We start from the raw sequence: 23,714 nt of genomic DNA, 5'->3' as shown, positions 1-23,714 counted from the left end.
AACTGAAACGCTGCATAGAATGAATAAGGCGGACCATCCATTTGGTTCTGAAACACTTCTGTGTCTAGGTCTGAATGAATTACCCTAAAATAATTGCTCCACGGGTATGGAGTATGGTATGGTATATTGCACTGAATCTGCAGTATAGTTCAGCCTCAGCTGAGAAATTCATTATTGACTTGAGGATTATTCTATTATATCTCAAATTCTTCACAAGTTCTAGATGTGTATATATATATATATATTGTGAAATCAGTATGAAGCTATTGATTATAATGTATTTGTCTGTGGTTTGCATGCGTTTTCCTGGCTGGTTTGTCTGGTTGAGGGACGAAAAACCCGAGTTTCTGGGAGAAAACCCTCCAACTCCGTATGAGACTAGCTAACTCACCATTTGATTGAAAACACCTCATAAAGGTTTCTGATGTCATAGATGGGATTCGAACCCAGTTCTTTCCAACGAAAGAGCTCGTCTATATGCCAGTTGACCTACGGAGTCATGTTGGGGGAAGGATTTGTGTTTCTGTGAACGGAGTTAGCTATTCAAGCTCTGCTTGCAAGTCTGGTCTGGTGTATATATCATATAACTATTACATTGTGACGTGATGTGTTGAAATCTAAAAAGTTATGGAATCATGACTCAATGTGGAAATGAGCCGAGATTATAATGATGATGATGACGATAATAATACAAAAAAAGTCGCTTTTCATCTTATATATAATGATGTTCATTATCATAGCAAATGAACCTAAAGTCGCTTTTGGATTACGTACCGTACATTAGTGCATCCTAACTGGTATGCAGATCCTTGCTGTCCATGAGAAGTTTGGACGGGGTCCATCAAATTCTATTCCCAACATAAAATAGTAAAGATTCAGAAATTGCACAAAATTAAATTCCAAGATGCTCAATTTGAATCTGCAATTCGAGTTGTTATAAGCAGCTACTTGGAGAATATTATAGTTTCATTTATTGAAAATGTGAATTTCCTCCTGAAATTTTCGCCATAATTAACAAAGCAATATACGCTGAAGAAATTATTGATATTGTAAATCACTTTGCAATTGATAAGCTGGAGTTAGAGATGATACAGCTAATGGCTGTTTGGTGGCTAACAGATGTATGCTGCGTTTAATCAGTCCGATTTTTATCATCTTTAATGAATCGATGAGACTGAGAGCAATAACTTCGGATTGCAAATTTGTAAAACTGATTCTTCAAGGGAGAATCATCACATAAAGTGGATAATTATAGACCAGTGAGTCTTATTAGTGTTACAACAACATGAATTGGAAATATTGAAGATGGCATTTGGGATATATTCTTGTTAGAGATACTTTTGATTTCGTTCTTATATTTTTATGACCACGTTAAGAAGGAAACATATAATGGCCATGATATGATTTATTTTGATTTTAGCAAAGCTTTTGGTCACATTTCACATAAGAAACTATTGATTAAAATGCACCAGATAGGTTGCTCACCTAGAGAAACTGTGTTTGGAAATTGGTTGACAGATGGTGACAGGAAGTAGCGTTTAGAGGGGATTTTCAAAGATCTAGATTATTACGATCAGGATACCTCAAGAATCGGTTAGAGCCTTTGTTGTTTAATGTATTCCTACATTCATAAGTTATTTAGTTCCATATATTTAAGAGTGAAAAATTTCTCTTTGCCTGACGTGAAGTCGGGTATAGTTGTTCAGATGTTTTAAGTCTGTTTCTTAAACTGCATTCCGTACAGTTCTGCCAAAACGTTTAGGGACTCTCCTCCCCTTCCGTTACCAGTGGTTATCAGCCCTTTCCATTTGGTTTGTTTCTACGGTCATCATTCATCATTATCATCTAACGTCTTTTATTCCAGTATAGGGAGTACACGAAGTCGATTTAGCCCTAACCTTTGGAGACTGATGTGGCAGTTCAATCTCACTGAGTAGCTAATCAGTGATAGGTTGGCCCAAGACTCGCTAATTATACATGACCTCCAGTGAAGAGAGGCGACTGACAAGTGTCACCATCTCGTAGTCCCTAATCATAACACTATGTGTACTGTCTGAAAATAGTGCTGGTTCTACGGATTTTTGAGTTTACAGCACGATAAACTCTTTGCCGTACCAGAGATCGACTAACTCGGGAACCGGTCAAAAAAATGCATAGTAGACGTTCCTCTTCGGCAACTAGAATTGAACTTAACGCTCTTTCTTCGGGCGATCTAGCGTCGTTGACCGCACACGCCACTGAGCTACACAGGTGTCCTACATGCTGTAATAATGTGGATAGTGAGTTAATCTTCTTGTTAAAGATACTCATGATTTCTTTAAGGGAAGTTTGGTCATGACAGATCTGCTTATATTCTTATGATGGCGTCACGATGGAAATATATCATGTAATGGCCATGATATGATTTATTTTTATTTTAGCAAAGCCTTCCACTTTCAAGCCATCAATCTTGAAGGACATATTGCTAAAGTGATTAAAACACCACATTGGATAACTGGAATATAGAAAAAAAAACTAGCTTGTAGGAACAACAGCGTTATTCTTCCATTATACAAAACCTTGCAATGACTAAATCTGGACAAGTGTGAAACACAGTATGTTCCCTGAGTTCTGTGGAGACGATGACAGCAATATATCTTTGCTTGTAGAACTTTGCATATAAGGACAGACTGAGGGAGCATGGTCTTCAATGTTTGAGAAAGAAAAGGAACGGAAAGGGGTCATAATGAAAACATCCAAGCTGGTAAGAGGTTCTAGTAGAGATATAGGGTAAATTCTGCGGCTCATGGCACATGGAGAGACTACAGATCACCCTCGGATGACAAGTGATGGTATGGTCAGAAAGAATGTGAAGTGCATGTTTTCATGGTATGTGGTGAGTGAATGGAATAAGCTGGCAGCATTGTGAAAGCGTCTTCGGTGATTTTTTTGAAGGAGAGATACAAAGGAATTAAACCTCTCAGGGGTCTTCCCACGATGGATCCCTGGCTTCTTGAATGTGCATATAATAATGATGATGATCTACCATACAACTCCCACTATTTCAGACAACATATCCTGTTATGGTTAAGTACTAAGAGATGGCAGCACTTGTTTGCCAGTTTATTTCATCGGTTGCTACTTATAATTAGTGATAGTCTTCAGCCAGTTATCTCTGATTGGTTACTGGTGATTGAACTGCCCACTCAGTCTTCAAAAGCTAGATGGGATTAAAAGGCCTCACCTACTCTATAAGGGAAAAAATTCATTAGCTCATTTTATTATTATTATTATTGGGAAACAATATTTCCTACTCAAGCGCTCCAGTGTATATCTGCTACCCATCATGATTTTGTTTATAGTCTGTATGAGCAATCTTGCTGCAAAAACTAATTAGATAGTCCACTGTCATTATTATTATTATATCCAGTTAACAGAGTTCAGAGTCAACGAGAAACAAGAAATAGTGTAATGACATCTTTTACTGGCAAATGAGTCCAATTCGAGCCTTATCCAAAGGCCTAGGAATCAGCAAATTGTCATAAAATGTGAGGTGTCCCTAAAAGTTCTATATTCTGGAGATGAGATGGTGTTATATCAGGGAGGTTCAAATTTTCCAGATGTTTCATAAATGGTCTAGGTATTGCTCTTAGCACCCCTATGACAGTTGGAACTTGTTTTCTTGTTTCAAAGTCAATAAATTTCAGTTTCCCAGATCCTTATACTTGGTCAATTTTTCATGCACTTTTTCTTCTACTCTATTGCCACATCAATAAGGTACACGTTGTTCGACTTCAGTGATGTCTGTCATATTATGTTTGAGATGCCTATCTGTTTGAAATTTAAAGTCCCGTAATATCTTGGCATTTTCATTTTCAAAAACATTTTTTGTACTGTTCGTTCTCGAGTGTTTTTTTAAGTTGAGAAAGCATATTTTCTACTTGGGCTCCAGTGTACAGCTTTTGCTACGCTACCCGTCATGCCTTCGTTTACATGAGTAATCTTGCTGCAAAAACTAATTAGAAGGGCTTAAAACGGCCTCTCCTACTCCCTGTATAAACGGGAATAAAAAGGAGTTAGCTGATTTTTTTTTTACTCTCTTTTCTCTGCAAAGTAATCATTCACTGTCATTACGAATCTTTTCACTGTATTCGTTTGTACTTAAGCAATAAGTATCAGATCTTCTATCCCTTTCTTGATGTTGCCCTGCTCAAGCCATTGCCTTAAGCGAATGTCACCTTTCCCATTAATATCTTTCAAATATTGACCATGGAGTGCTTTATTTTTCCAACCTTCTGATCTTCTTTTATCATTTCTTTCTCATTGCACTGTTTTTTTTTTAATTCATTACATTAACTATTTTTTTCTTTATAAGCTAAATTAGTATCTTTTTTGTGATTTCCTTGATGTAATCATTCAACGCTCGCTTTTCTTCTTCTACTATTTGCTTGACTTGTAAAACACCTTGTCCTCCACTTTTGTTGGTTATGTATAACCGAACCACATCACTGCGTGAGTGCAAGGCATGAACTGTTGCCATTAATTTTCTTGTTTTACGATCACGTTCGTCCAAATTTTCTTGTGTCCAATCAGTTATCCCTGCTGTATAACTCGTTACGGGATGGCTCATGTATTGATTTGTTATATTTTCGCTTCCATTCGGTTTGGACTTGAGAACATTTTAAAACTCTTCAGATACCCAGACTGTTTTCTTTTTGACTTCCGAACTCAAATTGTTGTCTGCTTCATGAAATCCTAGGTATTTATAGGATTCATTCTGTGACAAGTTTTTAATTTTCTTTCTATCTTCAAGTGTGATTCCTTTGCTGCCTGTAATTTTCCCTCGAACTATGGAGTGTTAGTGCATTTTCAAGTCCCAATTCCATACAAATGTTCTCAGTGAAGATTCGAACTTTCGGGAACAGTGATTCAATTTCTCTGGATGATTTTCCTTATAGCCTAAGATCAACAATGTGATATCCCTGGTTGCTTTGATGTTTGATATTCGAAGATAGTTTTATTTAGAATTAATGTCGAATGAATCAGTGCTAGGATGAACAATAGAGGTGATTAGTGAGTCACCTTGGAAAATTCCTCTCTTGATATTCATTGTACACAGATTATCTCTTGATTATTAACTCAGTTTTCCATGTGGTTATATTTCTACTCTCTCCAAACATTTCTTGACATTTTCAAATCCTACGTGACTAGGAGTCGAATGCTTTCTGGTAATCAATCCATGACGTACATAAGTTAGTTTGTTTTTTTTTTCAAAATCATTTTATCAATTAATAACTGGTCTTTTGTTCCTCTGAAGTTTCTGCAACATATCTGTTGTTCGATATGCAGAAGTTAGTATCGATAAATATTTACTACATCGAAGTCGCTAGAAGTCCAGTGAATAAGTTAATTGTTAGTAGGTAAGTTATTGGATGGTAATTTCTTGGGACTGCTCCTTTGGCTTTGTTTTTTAAAATCAAAATTCCCTTCAGGTAGTCATTCACTCTTCAATTAAACTCCTTTGTAATAGGTTGTTAAATTGTTGAGCCAATTGAGCATGAGTCCTGGACAAGTATTTGAGCCAAAATCCAGGAAATTCATCTTTGCCTCGTGCTCTCCAGTTCTTCACTTTCTTTGCTTGCCTTTGAATGGTTTCTGTGGTTAGGACAAGGTTTTCCATTTGAGTGTTGTTCAATTGATTTTCAGCATCTTTTATTCATTTGCATTTTTTAATCCTTTATTATTATTATTATTATTATTATTACGGGCGACTCCAATGAGTCATTAGACTCATCGAGGGAGGCCCTAAATATCATGCCCATCACAACTATTCGACATTCACGCAGTATACTTTGCCTTGAACTCATTCACCATCATAGCACCCACTACAGACTGGCAGCTTATTCCACTTATTCACCACTCTAAAAGTAAAAAAAACCCAGCTCTAACCCTTACTAATCACACTCTTGTCCAGCTTCCATGGATGTCCCCTAGTCCTCCCACCAGCAGTCCTGTTCTCAAAAATATCCTGAATTAATCCTATAGAAACCCTTCAGCAATTTGAATGTCTCAATTATATCTCCCCTTTTTCGCCTATCAACCAATTTTAGCAACCCACAAATCTTCTACTTGCTTTCTAAGGTTCGAAACCTGCTATCATCTTGGTCACTCGCTCTAGATCCTCTCAACCTTCTCCCCATCAAGAAGGAACCTAGGTGACCAAATCTGGGCGTAGTAGTCGAGATGGGATCTTATGAAGGCTCTGTACAGAGGAACAATAACTTATCTCTGGTCGTCAAAGTATTCTTCAGCATCCAAGTGATTTGATGAGCTGATTTAGCAACTTTTCCATGTTCCCCCTAAATTTCAACTCCCTATCCACCCCAACCAATACTCCCAAGTCCATGGCCTCATCAATCTCCTGGAGTACAGTTAGTTCCACTAATGTGATATACTGCTGCTAATGTTTTCACCCCCAAATGCATAACCTTACATTTTATCACATTAAATTGACATCCATTCTCCTTAGTCCAGACCTCCAACGTATACAAATCATCCTGCGAAATTTTGACATCGTCTGCATTCACTATTGCCCTACCCAACTTTGCATCATCAGCGAACAAATGAACCGTTCCTTTCAGATCCTTCCCTATATCGTTAATGAACAAATTAAACAGAAGTGGTCCAAGAACAGAAATTATCCCAGAACTTCCTCCAGAAATTGATTGTTTCTTTTGCGTTCGTGTGTTCCAACATTATATTTGGATTTCCCATCAGTATTTTGATAAACCTTATGTTTAGTTCTGAACTGAATGCTTTTCTTGTATTGATTTAATCTGCTTTTATAACGAATGTTTTTTTCTCTGTGTTGCTGCAGTTCTTTGTTTTAATTCTTCTGATACTTTAGTTATCGAGTTTGTTTCAAGATTTAAGTTTTCATGTTTTAATTTCTTTAAATTGCTGACATCTGCTCGAAGTTTTTTTTATTATTCATTCTAACCGTAATTTCAATTTTGAAGTGCCCTCTTTTTGGTTTCTTCATCTTTTGTTGTATGACCAAGTTCTCTTGTAACTGCTGCAGCACTGTACATCAGATGATTTGTTTCTCCAACTGTTTTTACCAAGTTGATGTTGCTCAATATTATAATAGTTCATGTTGCTCAATAACCAAAAGCGAATGTGTGAAATCTAGAAACCAATTCCGTTATACTACAATCATTGAACAGCTCTTGTTGGGCCAACAAAGATATATTGTAAGAAACAAACTTTTCAGTGACGGCAGTTGAAGAATTGCAAAGAAGCTGCTGTTCCGTAAGCAGCTGTTGATTAAGCCAATAGGACACGAATAAATGCTAACTGGATCAAAGATTCGAAAAACAATTGAATATCATGCAGATGAAAGACCTCGTTTTAACAGCAGAAATGGTTCAAAGGCAAGCGAATAAAGTAAAGAACTACTATAGATTGCAGTAGGCAAGGACGAACTGCATTAGTTTTTTCTCAAATATCTGGTACTCACGCTCGATACATTCAATAGTTTGACACGCTGTTGTGCATTTCATCATCAGTGGACAATTTAACAACCGGAAGGATTGAATACAAAACATTTTCTTTTGAAGACAAAGAAAAAGTTGCCATGTCACCGTCCATTAACCTGCCTGACAACAACATTTAACTTTTAACAACATCGAACGTCTAGCATCACATCATCTTCTCTACCTATTGAAGAAAATAGTTGATAAAACTCCAGAGGAAAACAAAAGAACAATTGTTAATTGACAAAGGAGTTTGAAAAATTTGAAAAGATGAAAAGCACATATTCGGCATGGATTAATTAAAACAAAGAGCACTTGATCTTTGTCACATACTTGGATTAGAAAATGTCTAGAAATTTTTGGAGCGAGTAAAAACATCAGGAAATTCCGTAGCGGTTATGATCACATGGCAAAATTAAGTAATAGTCTGACAAACTTGGTGCAGTGAATACGAAGAAACAAAATTTCGAAGATGAATCATTATCATCTCCAATGTTTTAACTAACGTTCATTTTATTATTTATTTTAAAGAAAATTGGTTTCAGATATGAAACATCAAATTAAGCAGAAGATTATGCAAAGGTTGGTCGATTGGTAGAGCCTCTGCTACTAATGGCCTAATCAGAAAGTTTATTATTATTATTATTTATTATTATTATTATGTGACACCTCCAAGGAGTCCAAAGACTCATCGAGGGAGGGTACCTACTCTACAACTCCATCTCCACAATCCACCAGCCGCAACTGCCTTCCGCATCTACAATAACGCCATCTACCGCTGACCACCACTAGTATTTTCACAGACAATCACCAACATCCATGCACAAGGCGGGATTCGAACCTGCAGCCTTTTGGCTGGAGAACGGATATGCTAACCACTCAGCCAACCAGGCCTGATGATAAGTTAAGCAAGTTTTTGAGCGTGTTAGTAGTTGGAAGGGATTCAATCTTTCGATGCTGTTGGCACAATCTCCCTCGATGAGTCTTTGGACTACCTGGAGGTGTCACATAATAATAATAATAATAATTATTATTATTATTATGTGGAAAATCATCCAGAAAAATTGAATCACTGTTCAGTGTAGCCGAATTTTCAGTGAAGACTGCATGAAATTTGGATTCGAAAAATGTGCAACACAGTCTCAGCTCAAGGTAAATAATAGACAGAAAGTGAATCAAATTTACAGATAGGAGGAGAATTAAAAACATTGTCTTGGAACGAAACTTACATATACGTAAGAATTCTTGAGTCAGAGGACATTTTGTATTCAGAAGTCAAAATGATATACAGCTCCGAATATCTGAAAGTCAAAAAGTAAATCCATTTTCTTTAAGCTGCTTTTAAAATCCCTTTCTTTCTTTTCTTTTCTTTTCTTTTTTTTTTTAATATCGAGCTCATATACGAGAGTTAGAACCTACAGCATATCATGACGTTATCAGCACTGCGTGTGTGTGTGTGTGTATGTGGTGAAGTTTATTGACATTTTTCTTGGAGCTAGAAATTGTGGTGTGGCGTTTGGTGAACACTTCATAATTAAGGCTGTCCAAGAAGACAAAAGTAGATGGAATAAAACAGGAACAAGAGAAGCAGGTTTCGTGTGTTTGCATTTCGATTAAAAACGGATATTTGGTTGCTGCGACTCTTGTATGAACGGGCCCAACAAAAAGTGTCTAGAGAATGATGTTGTACGTTCATTTGATAAGTGTCCATGGACGTACTGTAGAAAAGATGCAGAGCTGAAACAGTGCCCTATAAGATAGAAGTTGAAGTGAGGCAATAATGGAGGGATCATCTACGAGCCGAATTGCTCACCTCTGAACCCATAGCAGCATCGAAATTGCTGTTATGTGTGGGGAGGTTTTAAGTGCACCGCAACAAAGATGTGAATAGTATTCTAATAATGGACGGATTTATTATTTGTACGTAGTTCTTGGCTGGATGGGCGAATAGTAGCGTCTTGAGCTGAAGAGAGTGCCTAGTTTCAAATAGGTTGAGGAAACTACTGATGTGATGTGTTTATGCCAGGAGAGGCTAGAAGTAAATGTCATCTCAAGGAGAGTGATCGGATCGTGTCTGGTGATTAGTGTATTACCGAGGGTAAGGGTAAGTGAGCTGAAATCCCGTTTGCGAGAAAAAAGAAGAGACAACACAGCGGTTTGGTAGCATCGAAGGTGAGCAGGTGATCCTGTTCTTAATTTTAGAATTAGAATTTTCTTTAATTTGAATTATAATGAAATTGTGTTATTTGGACGTTTTCCTTTGATTTGGTTTTGATTGCCGACATTGAGCATTTATTTATTTATTATTATTAGCGTTCTCAAATGTACATGTTATGTTAGGCGATTCTTGTCATATTGACAATTGCAAGTCACACGATATGGGTAGGGTTGCGGTTCAGGTTTTAGTTGTGCAATACAAAATTCAGGAAACCAGCGCGTTGTTTGTAGTGGACATTTTCAAGATTTTCCGTTCTAATTAATTACCGTACCCACCCTTTTTTGTAGGTAGCATTTGGATTTAAAAGGCTTGTCCCATTTCAGTTAGGTTTGCAAGCAATAGTATAATGTAAGAATATATATATATACATATTATGTTTTCAAATATGAACGTTATTATTATATATTAAGTTGTAATGCAGTAATCATCTCACTCGTAATAGAGTACTGAACAATGTCTTAAGTTAAAAAGTAATTTTTTTTTGTCTTGCAGCAGTGTAAACCCTCCAACCGTGCGTTCTTTTCTAAAAGAAATAATGTCTACCTTCAGCATTCCACTAATGCTGTTGCCGCGGTAACGCTCGCTTGGATTTCCAAAGTTGCTCGCGATATTGTACGCCTGTTATCTTTTCCTTGCAGTTTCTAAAGCAGTCATTTACATACTCATCTCTTCCCCAAGAAAGTACCACTTCCACACAATAAATTTTTTGAGATAATAAATCAGAGAAAATTCATTTGTGTGGGTATAGGGAGTTGTATCATGATAATTGCGAGAATCGATTAGTTAGCTGTAGTGTTGAATTTAACAGGTGTTGAAGGCTAAGTTTAACAAGTTAGTTCAGGGAATATATATAGATATAGGAAGCGTTTGCACTTTTTTTTTCCAGCCTGGGCTCTACCAGAGGACAAAAAAAAAGTTAGTGAATAGGAGAGAATAAATATAAGCTCATTTTTTAACTCTTTGAATTGAAAATATGCAGAATGGATATCAGCAAACATGTTGAGGAAGCAATGGATTTAAGTCACTTTAAGAAAGAATTTGACAGGTTATTGTTGGAATAGCATGTTAAATAAACAAAAATGAAATTTAATAGGTGTAATGGATCATATTGGTGCTGAAAGGGCTTGTCTTATACATACACACACACACATATGACAAGATCTTTCCAGTTTCTTACATATGTATTTGTAAACAGACATGTAACATTGCCAGCATGTTCCTCAGTGTTAAATTACATAGCACGAAACTTAAGATTTTAATTAACTGTTATTCTACTCATAATAGTTATGTAATTCTTTCTTAAAATGACCCAAATTCATAGTTTCAACAATATGTTTGTTTGAGGTCTTACCACATATTTTCAATCCAAAGAGTTGACAAATCCAAATCTACTTATGTAAGTAGATTTCATGTTATATGAGTAAATCCAAATCTTACTTATGTATCATGAATGAGTGGTATTTGCAATTTTAATGTGATGAAGTGTCAAATGTTTCATTTTGTAATGCACAGGTGTAGTCTGTGTCCTGTATTAGTGGAACTGTGCTCCATATGTGGATGAGATTCGGGATCCAGGGTGTGATGGCAGGCATCCCTCCCCAAACAGCATGTTAATTTAAAAAAAAATTAAGTGTTAATTAGGTGTAATGGTATGTAATTTAATTGTGGAACCACAATAGAAACCAGAAGATCAACTGGTATCCATCGTGATGGGAAAACTGGTAGGGACCAGAGATGAGCACATAAGACAATATCAGGACACAAGAGTGTTGGGTATGGAAAGAGGAGAGAGAGATTAAGGAAATGTAAATTAAAGAAAAGAGGTAATATGATTGAAGCTTTTGAGTTTTGAAAGGATTAATACAGATATGATTATACAGAGTGCAGGATGAGAGCAAGAGAGAATGATGTTATCCAAAGTTATGTAAAGTGTGGTGAAGAGATTTTTTTACACAAAGAATAGTGAATAAAATGTGTGTCATGAATGCTAGGAGTGAGAATGAGACCTCTTATGATGAATCTGGCTCATTAGAGGTTTGCCAATAAATTATTATTTTTCAGTACACAAATTTCACTTGCATCTACTTGCATATCATAGCAAAGTCGCCTGCATTGCAAGGCTACTATCAACCTAGTAAGGTTGATGTATTGTTTCCATTTGGCTACCTTGGTGGAATAGTAATGTATATACCAACTTGCAGAGGAGACTATTAAATCACAATGGTAGTTTTAAGTTGGACAGTAAAAAATAAAAATAAAAAAAATAAATAAAACCAGACAATTTATTGTGATAGCAGTCACTCATAAATTTGATAACATATGTGTTAGAAAATGAAATATGAATATTTTTCACAGTGACTAGATGCATTTGTAGATTTCTAGTTGAATTATTGCCAAAGCAACTATTGCCTTTCATAAGCCATTTTCATACAGAAATACAACGATCTTTTCCAAGAGGTAAAAAAAAAAAAAAACAGAACTCCATATGAAACTGGCTTACTTATTTTCAGTTGAAAAGTCATTAAGAAGATTCCTCATACATTCCTGAGATTTGTACCTGGGGCTTTCTAGTCAGATGGCAAATGTTTCTGTATGTGCCCTCATGATGATTGTTAGTTGTGAAGATACTGGGATTATCAATTAAAAAAAAAACATACTGAAAATGTGAGCCACATGTTTTAACAGCCATAATTTTTACACCTGTTCAGCATTCTAGCGTTTGATGTGTTCTCCCCGGTTGCTACCTACCATTTTTATCAACCTGCTATAACCATAAGTGTTTAATGACTGGTGTTGATGATGAATCATTTTTCAGTAACAGTGTGCACACAATGATAAAAGAATGAAATAAATTATTAAGCCACAACATTTTATTGGATTTTACACAAGTATCTTTAGAGCATAGAATACTTGCCACTCTATTCAAAGCACCTAATCAGCTGGTTGCAGAACCAGTTCAAACTGCTAAAAAAGAACTAATATCTTGTGGGAAGCTTTCAGTATTAAGACCACATTTTAAGGTAAATAACGAATTCGATAAAAATAAACAATTATAACCCTACAAGTTTCATAAGTCATCAGACTTACATCATCAGGAGTACTAGCAAAGAGTTATACAACAAAAGACTAGAAACAGTTAAGTACACAAAAGTTATCAGACCTTCACAATTAGTACATACAAATAAGTAATTGGAATAAAAATGTTAAGTTCAGTACACATATGCATGTTGGAACATTGCTAGTTGTTGCTGTCATGTTCTGTGGCATCGTGTGTTATATTCTAGGTCTGTGGCAGTAAGATTTTTATTAAAAATCTAAAAGCAACAACTAGCAGTGATAGATGATAATTATCACATATTTTCTGTATCAAGATCCTGCTGTGTCTGTTAACTAATAGAGTAAGTTTTATTTTATTTAATTCTTCTAATAGAAGAGACTCAGAAGAACAAATTGTGCATGTTCAGTGTTCCATACAGGCAGAGAGAGAGAGAGTACTTTAACAAACTCCTAAATTGTGATGAATGTACTGTCTTTACAACAGACTACTTATCATAATTGTCACCAAGAAATAATTGAACCTTCACTGACTGAAGTAGAGGAAAGTATAAAACAGCCCAAAGACAACAAGGTACCAGGTACTGATGGAATAGTATCCAAACATTAAATATGGGGTACTGAATTATCACTCATATACATAAGCTGGTAAATTTAATATGGAAAAGAAGAGATATCTGCAGAATGGAAAGAATCACTAATCATTCCAGTATATAAAAAAGATGAAACAAAAATGAATGTGAAAATTACAGAGGAATATTGCTATTGTCAGCAGGCTACAAAATTTTATCTAATATTACACCAAAGATTCTTACCATCTGCAGATGGATATGCAGATATATGCCTTGTGGGAGAAAATGCTAAATGCATTAGAACAACATTTAGAAAACTCAAAATTGCTGCTGAAAAACAAATCAACCAGATAAAACTGAATATTTAAATGTATGCAGACATCACAATCAAGGGAGAAAATGACCATATCAATAGTAATATTGGTAACCTGAAATTAATAGTGGCACCTCCTTGAAAATATCTTGGAACATTGATTACTCGTGATAATAAAATTAGTACAAAATAAAAACTAGAATACATGCCTCCAATAAATATTATCATTTATTATCTTCCAGAATTCTATCAAGCAGAGTTAAAAAAGTGAAATATATAAGACAATCATTAGACCTGTTGTTTTATATGGAACAGAAACCCAGAGTAACAGACCAAGATGTAAAAGCATTACGGATCTTGGAAAATAAAATCCTCAGAAAAGTCTATGGACCTGTAAGAGATAACACAACAGGTGAATGGAGAAGAAGACATAACCAAGAACTCTATGGATCCCCACTTCTAGTTGATGAGATTTGAGCAAGCAGATTGAGATGGCTTGGACATGAGGAGAGAAAATGAAAATGACTAAACAAGCATTCAAGATGAAGCCTGATGGAAAATGACCCAGAGGTAGACCATGGATGTGTTGGGAGAATAATATCCAAAAAGACTCAGCTGAGATGGGATTCCAGAACTGGAATGAAAGAACTGAATTCAGAAAAGAATAAGGAGTTGGTACATGCAGCAAAGAACATTAGAGGTTCGGATAGCCGAAGAAGAAGAATATAAATATATCTGTTAGGACTGAAGGGATGGACATGTTAGTGATTCAATTTGCATGTGTGAACTCAATGTGACAAATGCCCTTTTGGTTTCTAAGATTTGGTTTGAATCCTATCTAGGATGATTAGCAACTTAATATGGTGTTACCAGTTGAAGGCTAGTCTCATACTGAAATAGTCTGTATGTGGTATATTAAAAAAAAGAGTAAAAACTCAGCTTTTCACTCTTTCAACACTTTCTGCAAGAATAAAAACCAGAGAAAAGTCATATTGACTTTTGTGAAAGTTGTGTGCATATTGAATTTTGATTATTTTCTCTTTTCTCTTAAGTATTGAAAAGAATTTATAGTGGTCACCCAGATTGAAAGAAGATTGCAAAATGCAGTAAATTATATATATATATATATATATTTGGGCAGTGGGGGTGAGATGTTACATTTCATTTTTGGCCACGGTAAATCCATTTCTGTTCTGTATATCTTGGATGCTTTGGAAAAGTAGCCAAACTATCCGACTCTTACACTATTACCAATCCTGCTATCCACCCAATTTTCAGTGATAATCCCTTGCTTTCTCTCTCTCTCTCTCTCTCCCTTCTCCTCCACAGTCTTACAATGAAAGATTTTTGCCTACTATTATTGTATAAATATTTTTTGTTATATCACCTCTTTGCATGTTCATTAGAATTTATCCTGAATTTTCTTAATGTGTTCTCAGCTCACTGCTGCTTCCTTTCCCTCCAAGGAATCCTTAAAAGATCTAGAACAATAGATTAATGCAGTCTTATTAAAACTATTAAATGGAACACAGTAACTTCTTTAGTCTTGCATGTCAGTGCCTTGATTCCCCCCATCACCTTAGTTGATATTCAGGGCACCGCAATATCAACGCAAGATCCTCTGTAGTGTTGGTAAGTTTTGGAACAAAGTCCTCTCTTTAATATGATATGCAATCTGGAATCTTTTCAACTCAAAATGCGTAACTTTACATTAGGCTACATTGAATAAATCTTTTTTGAAGCTGATAGAAAAACAATATATGAACACATAGATATAAGAACTATTACTCACACATACACTCAGTAATTGTTCAGACACTTCAGTAATTTACAATTGATAGCAGGCCAACCCTAATATTGGATATGTCCACCTTTGGTTTTGATCACTTCCTGCACCCTTTGAGGGAGGCTTTCCACCAACGTGCGGCAGACATTAGGTGGAATTTGTCTCCATTCCTTCATCAAAGCAGCACTGAGTTCAGTGACAGATCGAGGACATGCTATGCTGAACCTTGGTCACTACTCAGTCGCTACAGGTGTTCAATGGGATTGAGGTCAGGACTTTGCGCAGGCCAGGGCAGTCGTTTAACATCTATCTCTGCATACCATTCTATAACAGCTGCAGCTTTGGGGCATTGTCATCTTGATAGTAACATGGGTGAATTCCATAAAAACTCCACTGTGTAGGCAGCACCTGATTATGCAGAATATCAAGGTATTGTAGCTGCCTTTGTGGAACTACAGACAGTGACTAGTGGTCCCACTCCATACCAGCTGAATGCACCCCACACCATTACTCCTTCACCACCAAATGCTACTGTGGGTACAACACATTGTGGTAACAAGCATTCACCAGGCTGCCTTCACCCTTTGCAATCAGACTGAAAACAGGTGAACCTTGATTCATCTCTCCAGAGTACCGTTTTCCACTGGTCAATTATCCAGTTCATACACTCTTGCACCAGGCCAGATGAGCCACCTTGTTCATTGTTATGATGTTTTTTTTTGCTTGTGTGTTGCTGCTCGTCTGTGGAAATCCAGTAAATGGAGTTATTTTTGTACTGTATTGGTGCTCACAGTACCGTCAACAAGGTGTAGCATACAGGCAGCCCCTGCCTCACGGTGCGACTTAATAAGTGCACTCGTTCAGCCATATTGTGGTATACGTGCCATTGCTATGCTAACAATTTCTGTTAGCGTAGCAAGTGTGGAAGGAAGTTTTTCCAAGCTTAAACTGATTAAAAATTATTTGCGAATAGCAATTACCCAAGAAAGATTGGTTGGTTTAGCAACTGTATCAATAGAGGTGGACATAGCTTATAATTTAAATTTAGAAACGCTTATAAACAGTTTTATTGTGTGATATCCCCATAGAGCAAACATTTTATTAATATTATTATGTAATCGTTTTGCATTAATGTTTCTCTTGTAAAAAAACAAAATAGCAGTTGGAGATTTTCTTATATTTTGTCCTATAATTCATCAGGGATGATTTTTAATTGTTTGCCTCAAGGCACGATCTAATCAGGCGACGGTCCTGAGTGCTCACTATGCTATTTCTGGAACTCATCTTGGATGGTATGTGCCGATTGTAGCTGGTTTTTGCATGCCACCTATTTTATCACCCTCCTGTCCCTGTCAGTAATTTTTGGCAGCTGCCCTGGGTGTTTTTCTGCACTAGTGATGCCAGAACGTCTCCATTTGTTGATCACATTGCCAACCATTGATTTTTAATGCTCCAGTTGAGCGGCAATGGCATGTATAGACATGCCACCAATGTGACAGACCACAATAATGCTTCTCTCGAAGTCATTGATTGCACGTTGTTTTGCCACCTGTATTCAACTGCTGTGATGAAATACTGCTTCTTAATATCTGTGTACTGTTTTTTATGTTATTAACAAATCTGGAATGTTCCATAACTTCAAATAACAGGGGTGTCCGGAATTGGTAGATGTGTGTGTTGCAATATTTTGATCTGAAACTAACAGATCATCATTAACGTATTTGACAGTTCAAAAAGTAGAATGACAACAATGGATTTTGCAAATGAGATAGGAGCATAGTAGAGTACCATAGTACAGTAGATATAAAGTTAATACAAAAAAATTACTGTTAATAATGATAACTTTTCCAAATTTTTCTTAAGGAGACAGTCATTCCAGTTGGCAATGTACTAGCTGGTGCTTCAACATTGAATCCTCAACCCAAAATGGATCTTTAGAATACATTCAACAACAGAACAATATATTGTTCTGTTGTTGATAGCTAGCTTGTTCCTAAGAACTTTGAACCTATATATAGAGTCTCAGAATCCTGCATTGCAGAAATCTCTGAACTAATTTCAAGGATCCTAAAATCAGGGGCGGACCGGCAATGTGTGCACCACACACAGGCGCCAGGATAGTAAAGGTGCCAAAGAGAAGGAAATACTTAAAAAAACCCATTTTTTTGGAGTGATTTTTTTATTGGGCAGGGGGGGGGGATAGGGGCGCCAACTAAAGTTTTGCACACAGGCACCAGACACTACTGGCGCGCTACTGGGAAAAGGGGCGCCAACTAAACTTTTGCACACAGGTGCCGGACACTACTGGTGTGCCCCTGCCTAAAATAATTAGGAAAAAGTAGTTGATAACTCTTCATTCTCTCTTCAAGGATAAACAGTCTTCTCTTTACCCTCACAGGTGTTTATTAAATTTTCATTGTAATTGTGTTCTTTCATACTTTGGATAAACCGTATGTTCCATCAATAAGAAATTGCAAAAGCATTCTCTATTTAAAAATAAAATAAAACCTCCAAAAGTCTTGTCTAGAACATTATGGAGTTGACATAGATTACAGAATCTTTTGGTTAAATGCCCCATCTTTTACATTGATGGGGCATTTAACCAAAAGTCCAGTTCAAGTCTGGATGATGTATTACTACATCATCCCAACTAGAACTGGAATGACTGTGTTTCCTTACCAAATGGGAAAGTCATATCATTATTAATTTTAAATAATAACTTAGTGATATTTCTGAATCTGTGATTTATATAGCTCCTTTGTCTTAAGTATAAGTTAAGCAAGCTTTTTTTTTAATGTGATGCTCTCTATGTAGAGATCACAAAAAAAACTTGCTTATCATTTTAATTATAAATAACTTTTTTTTTTTTTTTTGGTATATGGATCAACTTTATATCTGCTGTACTTCTCTAGAATATGACTTTGTTTCTCACTCGTGAAATACATTATATCTTTTTGAAACCTCAGTTATACTGAGGAAGATCTGTTCATATCGGATTCAAATATTTAGTCATATTAGTTGAAAGGATTACTTGGGTGTTGAACACACTACTAGTATCAGATTAAAATATTTAGTTATAAGCTGTGTAGCTCAGTAAATGTGCCATTTGCACACCATGGCGCTTGACCGCACGAAGGAATACTTGGTTTTGAATCTACTCGGCGAATAGAGGAAATTTCTCGAAGCTTTTTTTTGATTGGTTCCCGAGTTAGTCAATCTCTGTCACTGGCAAGTGGATTCTTTATCCTGGAAACGTGGGTTTTTCGTCCCATAAACTCAAGAAAATTGACCGTAGAATCCATGCTATTTCAGACATTAAATATATTATGTTAGGGACCACGAGATAGCGACACTTGTTGAGCCACCTCTTCACTGTGTGCCACTTAATACACATGAATAAATCATGTTGTCTACATGATTTATTCATATATTTTTTGTTTGTTTATTAATTAATATCTATTATATTAGTTGGCTGTAGCCATATTCAGTAGTTAGCATATCCACTCTCCAGTCAGGAGGCTGTGGGTTTGAATCCTACTAGTATGGATATTTGTGATTGTCCTACTACCTGTTTACCATATGTACTGCTGTAATTTGTGTCCTAGTGCAGTATGACCTTTGTATTTTATGTCTTTGCACCATAAAAATCAAAAATAACTACCTAACCATATTCAGATTATTATTATCCCAACACCCCATGAAGTCAAAGACTCATCTAGGAGATTTTTTTGTCATACACACAGCTCATCATACTGCACCTTAAACACACTCAAATTCTCTGCAGACGCCACACTCGCAAGCAAGACATTCCACTCATTCGCAACTCTGCATGCAAAAAGACCAGCTTCTCACTCCTCTACTCACACCCTCCTTATACAGCTTTCAGGGATGACCTCTGGTTCTCCCGTGATCTCCCACCATTTTCTGTAAAACCTCTTTAACATTGATCCTATAATAACCCATGACTAACTTGTAGGTCTCTATATGAAGAGAAGCGATATGACACTCCTCTTCCTTCTATCCACTACACTCTGTAAATTGCATCATCTCACCCTTTCCTCGACATATTTGACAATCCAAAGATCAAAAACTATTTTAGTAAGTTGCCTCTGGACCCTTTCCAACATCTCTTTGTCCTTTTGAAAACCAGGTGACCAAATTTGGGCACAGTAGTCCATGTGTGACCTATTCAAAGCCTTATATAATGGAACAAGAATCTCCTTCCTATACAAGTCAGTGTCCCTTGCATTATTCCCAGAATTCTTCTGTTGTCCTCACAATTTTCGCAATGGGTCACCTAAATTTCATATCCTTATCCACTATCACCCCAAGATCCTTTATTTCCTCCACCTCCAACAGTATATCCCCACCAAGCGTAAATTCTACATCTCATCTTTGTTTCCCAAATTTTAAAACCTTACGTTTTGCAATATTTCTATGCCCATTCACCCATTATCATGAAGTAACTTAAGAATTGTTCCTTATTTGGAGTACTGGTAGAGGGAGAGAGTTCAGAGGGAATATTGCAAAGGTTGATATAATAGCTCAAAGGATTACTTGGATGTTGAACACATCAATAAATAAAAATTGGGAGGTTATTATCCCTCTTTATAAGTCTATAATTTGGCTGTATCTCTTAACTTTGTGTACAGATTTGATCACCTAGATTTTTTGGAGATCAGGAGGTGGTGGAGAGGATTTAGAGATAAGTGACCAAGCTGGTGATAAGTCTGTGGAATATACCCTATGAGAATAGATTGAAGGTGTCAGTTGCAGAGTTCAGTTAATAGGCATAAGAGAGGGAACTTAGTAGAAACTTAAGTTACTAAAAGGATTTCATAAAATTGACACAATTTTTTCAATAATTGATGAGTAGGGAGAAATCAAGGGATCACCATGAAAGTTGTGAGAGTGCTGTTATTAAAGATTTGTGGACTAAATTTTTTGTTTGGCATGTAGAGTGGTGAATAAGTTTAATGGATTGCAGACTAATTCTGAAGGTAAAAGGTTATCTCCTTTTATCTTTCCCAATATTATTACTATACAAATTTGAACATTAATATTCCAAGCAAATCTCTTCATATATGTCTTGATAAGTTGGTCAGCCACCTTCTTACCCATTGTTACAGAAGCGTCATGGCATCAAGAGACTCATTGCAAGAAATCTGATCTGGATATCACATTCTGTTGTAACACACCCTAAAAATTGCATTTCTCCTCATAATCTCTGTGCTACAACTTTTAGGAATTGTTTCTTGTTGATTCCACTGGTTTGTTTTACACTACAGAATATGCAGTTACTTTTCAGGTAGTATTTTATAAAATGCTTTAGTAAGTCCATTAATATGATATTGAATCCATTTCCTTTATACAGCTCAGTGGTAACTTTCTCTTAACATGAAAGCAAATGTTATTCTTCTCTCTTATCATGAGATACAGAATCAGTATAACACAATACAAGAGCAGATGTAATTATTAAGACATTTTCCTAAGATAAAGCGGTATTCCGGGTTTTTATCTAGGTATAACAATTCAGATCTTCCATGTCTTGGATCTGATATTAACTAAATAGACTTAATAATTATAAAGCAAGAAGCATTTTTAGCTTAAAATATATACTGTAGGTAGATGTTAAAAAGCAACGTCCTGAAATCAAGTCAGTTATGGTTCCATTGGATGGAATGCAGAGTATACAGTTGATGCAGATGTGTTACAGAAAGTGCAGCAGATAAGTGGTCAGGGTATGATGGTGGACAAGGACCTAAAATGTAGCAAACATATTATTAAAATTGTAAAGGTATTAGAACAGATTATGGCAGGGATGCAAATATTGCCATGTGAGTTATGGTTATCTTGTACCTAATCTAGCTATAAATACAGTTACAACTTGAACAGCACTTAAAATTTAATCTATCATTAAATCATTTACAGCTTACCTCATATACAAACCACATGTATATTTGAAATGTCCTTTTGCCTTCACATATGCCTGAAGTCTATGACGTCATATATCGATGGCAGTATACAACATCCTGAAACTGCCACTGCTTGCTCCAAATCTACCTTCAGGTTGGCGATGCTGAGAGAGTAGTTTCTTGTGGGGCTCTTCTTTTAGGCTTCAACCATTATTTGAAGTCCAGCAGATTCAGATCAGGAACTTCCAGGTGGCAAATCAGATGGTTGGACACCTTTGTCTCCAACCACTGTTTTGTGGTCCTTGCCGAGTTCTGTTGTAAAGTTCACTGCCTACCACGAAACAAGGTGCTGAGGTGCATATACCACGGATTCCAACACAAATGTCTTAGATACATTCTGGCAGATGTTTTGACCCTTTTCTTGCAGAAATGCGACTAGGATAACTCCCCCCCCCCCCCACACACCAAACCATAACTGACACTGGGTGATGACCTCTCTGAATCCTGGGTTTTATGCAATCATTCAGTGTATATATCCAATCATTTTGGCAGTTAAACACCTCTTGAGTGGTGAAAATCTCATTTGTGAAGAGGATATCTCTGTCTATTGTTTCTGTACCACCAGAGAAGCGCTTTTGAATTTATCAACCTCTTCTGCATTAGCTGTGGTGTTAGGAAGTGTCCAGTAGAATGACAGTAGGCTCTCAGCACAGGTCATCAGTTAGTACACGTGACATTGTTCTCTGCAAAACGTTCATCACTTCTGCATTCTCAACAGGATTACAGCAGGGGCGTGCCTTCACAGCCCTGTTCTTTGGAAGTCAGATGCATCTTCTGTATAATGGCTGTAGTTCAATGCACAAACATCCTACTGTTCCCAAGTGTTTTTAACATGTTGAAAATAATAGGTGGCTGCAGCTGCATTCCAACCTTGTGAAGTGCTACTATAGCTACATGGTTCTCATAACCTGTCTACACATGTTAACCTGCACAGCTAGAAAACTTTTTAGAAAGAGAGCAAAACTAGACAAAGATGATATTGGGACTTTGGAATATTGGCTGTGAGCATCAAAGGGAATGTAATCATTGGCATTGTAACAGTACCAAATGGGACAACTTCCGAGACTACTATGCTTCATTCCCATGGTTAGACTCCATCTTCCAATCCAAACATATGCCCCAAATGTATCACCAAAGTAATCCTCACTGGCGTGAAAACATACATTCCCCACTTCTCTGAACTGCCATTCCCTATCTAAATGCTGGTTCTCCAAAAGATGTACCAAGGCTGTGCAAATGAAAAATCAGGCATACCACAACTGGCTCAAATCAAGAACTCCATCCTCCTTTAGTGCCTATACTGAAGCCCAAAACAGATGCAAGAAAATTATCAATGCTTCCAAAACAGAATTTGAATGGGCAAAAAGCAGAAAACTTGCAGTCTGTCTAAACTTGTGCAAGAGAAAAAGGCAGCCATGCCTTTTGGTCTCTTGCCAAAGCAATTGGTCGTAACTTTTGCCCTACACTATTCCTACCCCTATCATACCCAAATGGCTCAATTGCAACATCACCCACAGAAAAAGCTAACCTCCTGGCTTCACACTTTGCCTCCAATGCATGCATAACTGACAATGTCAAATGCCCTCCAGTCATTCCAACTGCCCAACATACAATGTCCCCTGTATCCTTTTGTCAAAAAGAGATCATAAACTTGTCTAAATTAGACACAAAAAAGTCTCCTGGCCCTGATGGCATTCCTCCAATTGTCCTGAAGGTCTGTGCACCAGAACCGACTCCTATCCTATGCTGTCTGTACATACTCCATTACTCCACAGTGTATATATCCAAAGCCTGGAAATTGGCCTATATTCAATCCATTCCTAAAAACTAACAAATCCCTGCCATCTAACTACCACCCTATCTCACTCACCTCAGTCCTATCTAAAGTGATGGAGAAAACCATCAATGCTCAACTCCTACTCTACCTTGAAGGTGTCATCTATTAAGTGACCACCAGTACAGATTGTGTCGATGCCAATCAACAGGAAATCTGCTCTCACATATCATACATCTCTGAACAAATGCCATGGAGAAATTTGGGGGTGAATTCCAAGTGGTTGTACTTGATATCTCTAAAGCCTTTGACCAGGTCTAGCACAAAGGCTTACTAAGCAAACTCCTGTCATTTGGACTGTCTCATGACTTCTGCAGATGGATTGCCAGCTTTCTGTCTGGACGCACACTATGTGTGATGGTAGACGGCTCCTTATCCTCTCTCACCACCCAACTAATACTGGGGTCCCACAAGGTTCAGTTCTCTCACCGACCCTCTCCCTTCTGTA

General features: G+C 36.8%; 1 protein-coding gene across 4 annotated transcripts in view; it reads left to right on the top strand.

The window, feature by feature from the left end:
* The window catches only part of LOC150095684 (major vault protein-like), a 248,434-nt gene that overhangs the window by 17,894 nt on the left and 206,826 nt on the right, over positions 1 to 23,714 (top strand). The window contains exon 1 of one of the 4 annotated variants that reach the window (XM_090409712.1): positions 9,912 to 10,080. The exons of 2 other annotated variants lie outside the window; for them this stretch is intronic. The gene's annotated coding sequence lies outside the window, so the exon portion shown is untranslated. Of the gene's footprint in view, positions 1 to 9,911; positions 10,081 to 15,284; positions 15,304 to 23,714 lie in introns of those variants that run through there. One more of the 4 variants, XM_090409714.1, reaches the window with a different exon arrangement.

Source organism: Typopeltis vanoorti, chromosome 20, assembly GCF_054136105.1.
Source record: "Typopeltis vanoorti isolate ZY-2024b chromosome 20, IOZ_Tvanoo_1.0, whole genome shotgun sequence".
NCBI classification, from domain to species: Eukaryota; Metazoa; Arthropoda; class Arachnida; order Uropygi; family Thelyphonidae; genus Typopeltis; species Typopeltis vanoorti.
This window is presented reverse-complemented; position numbering and strand designations above follow the sequence as displayed.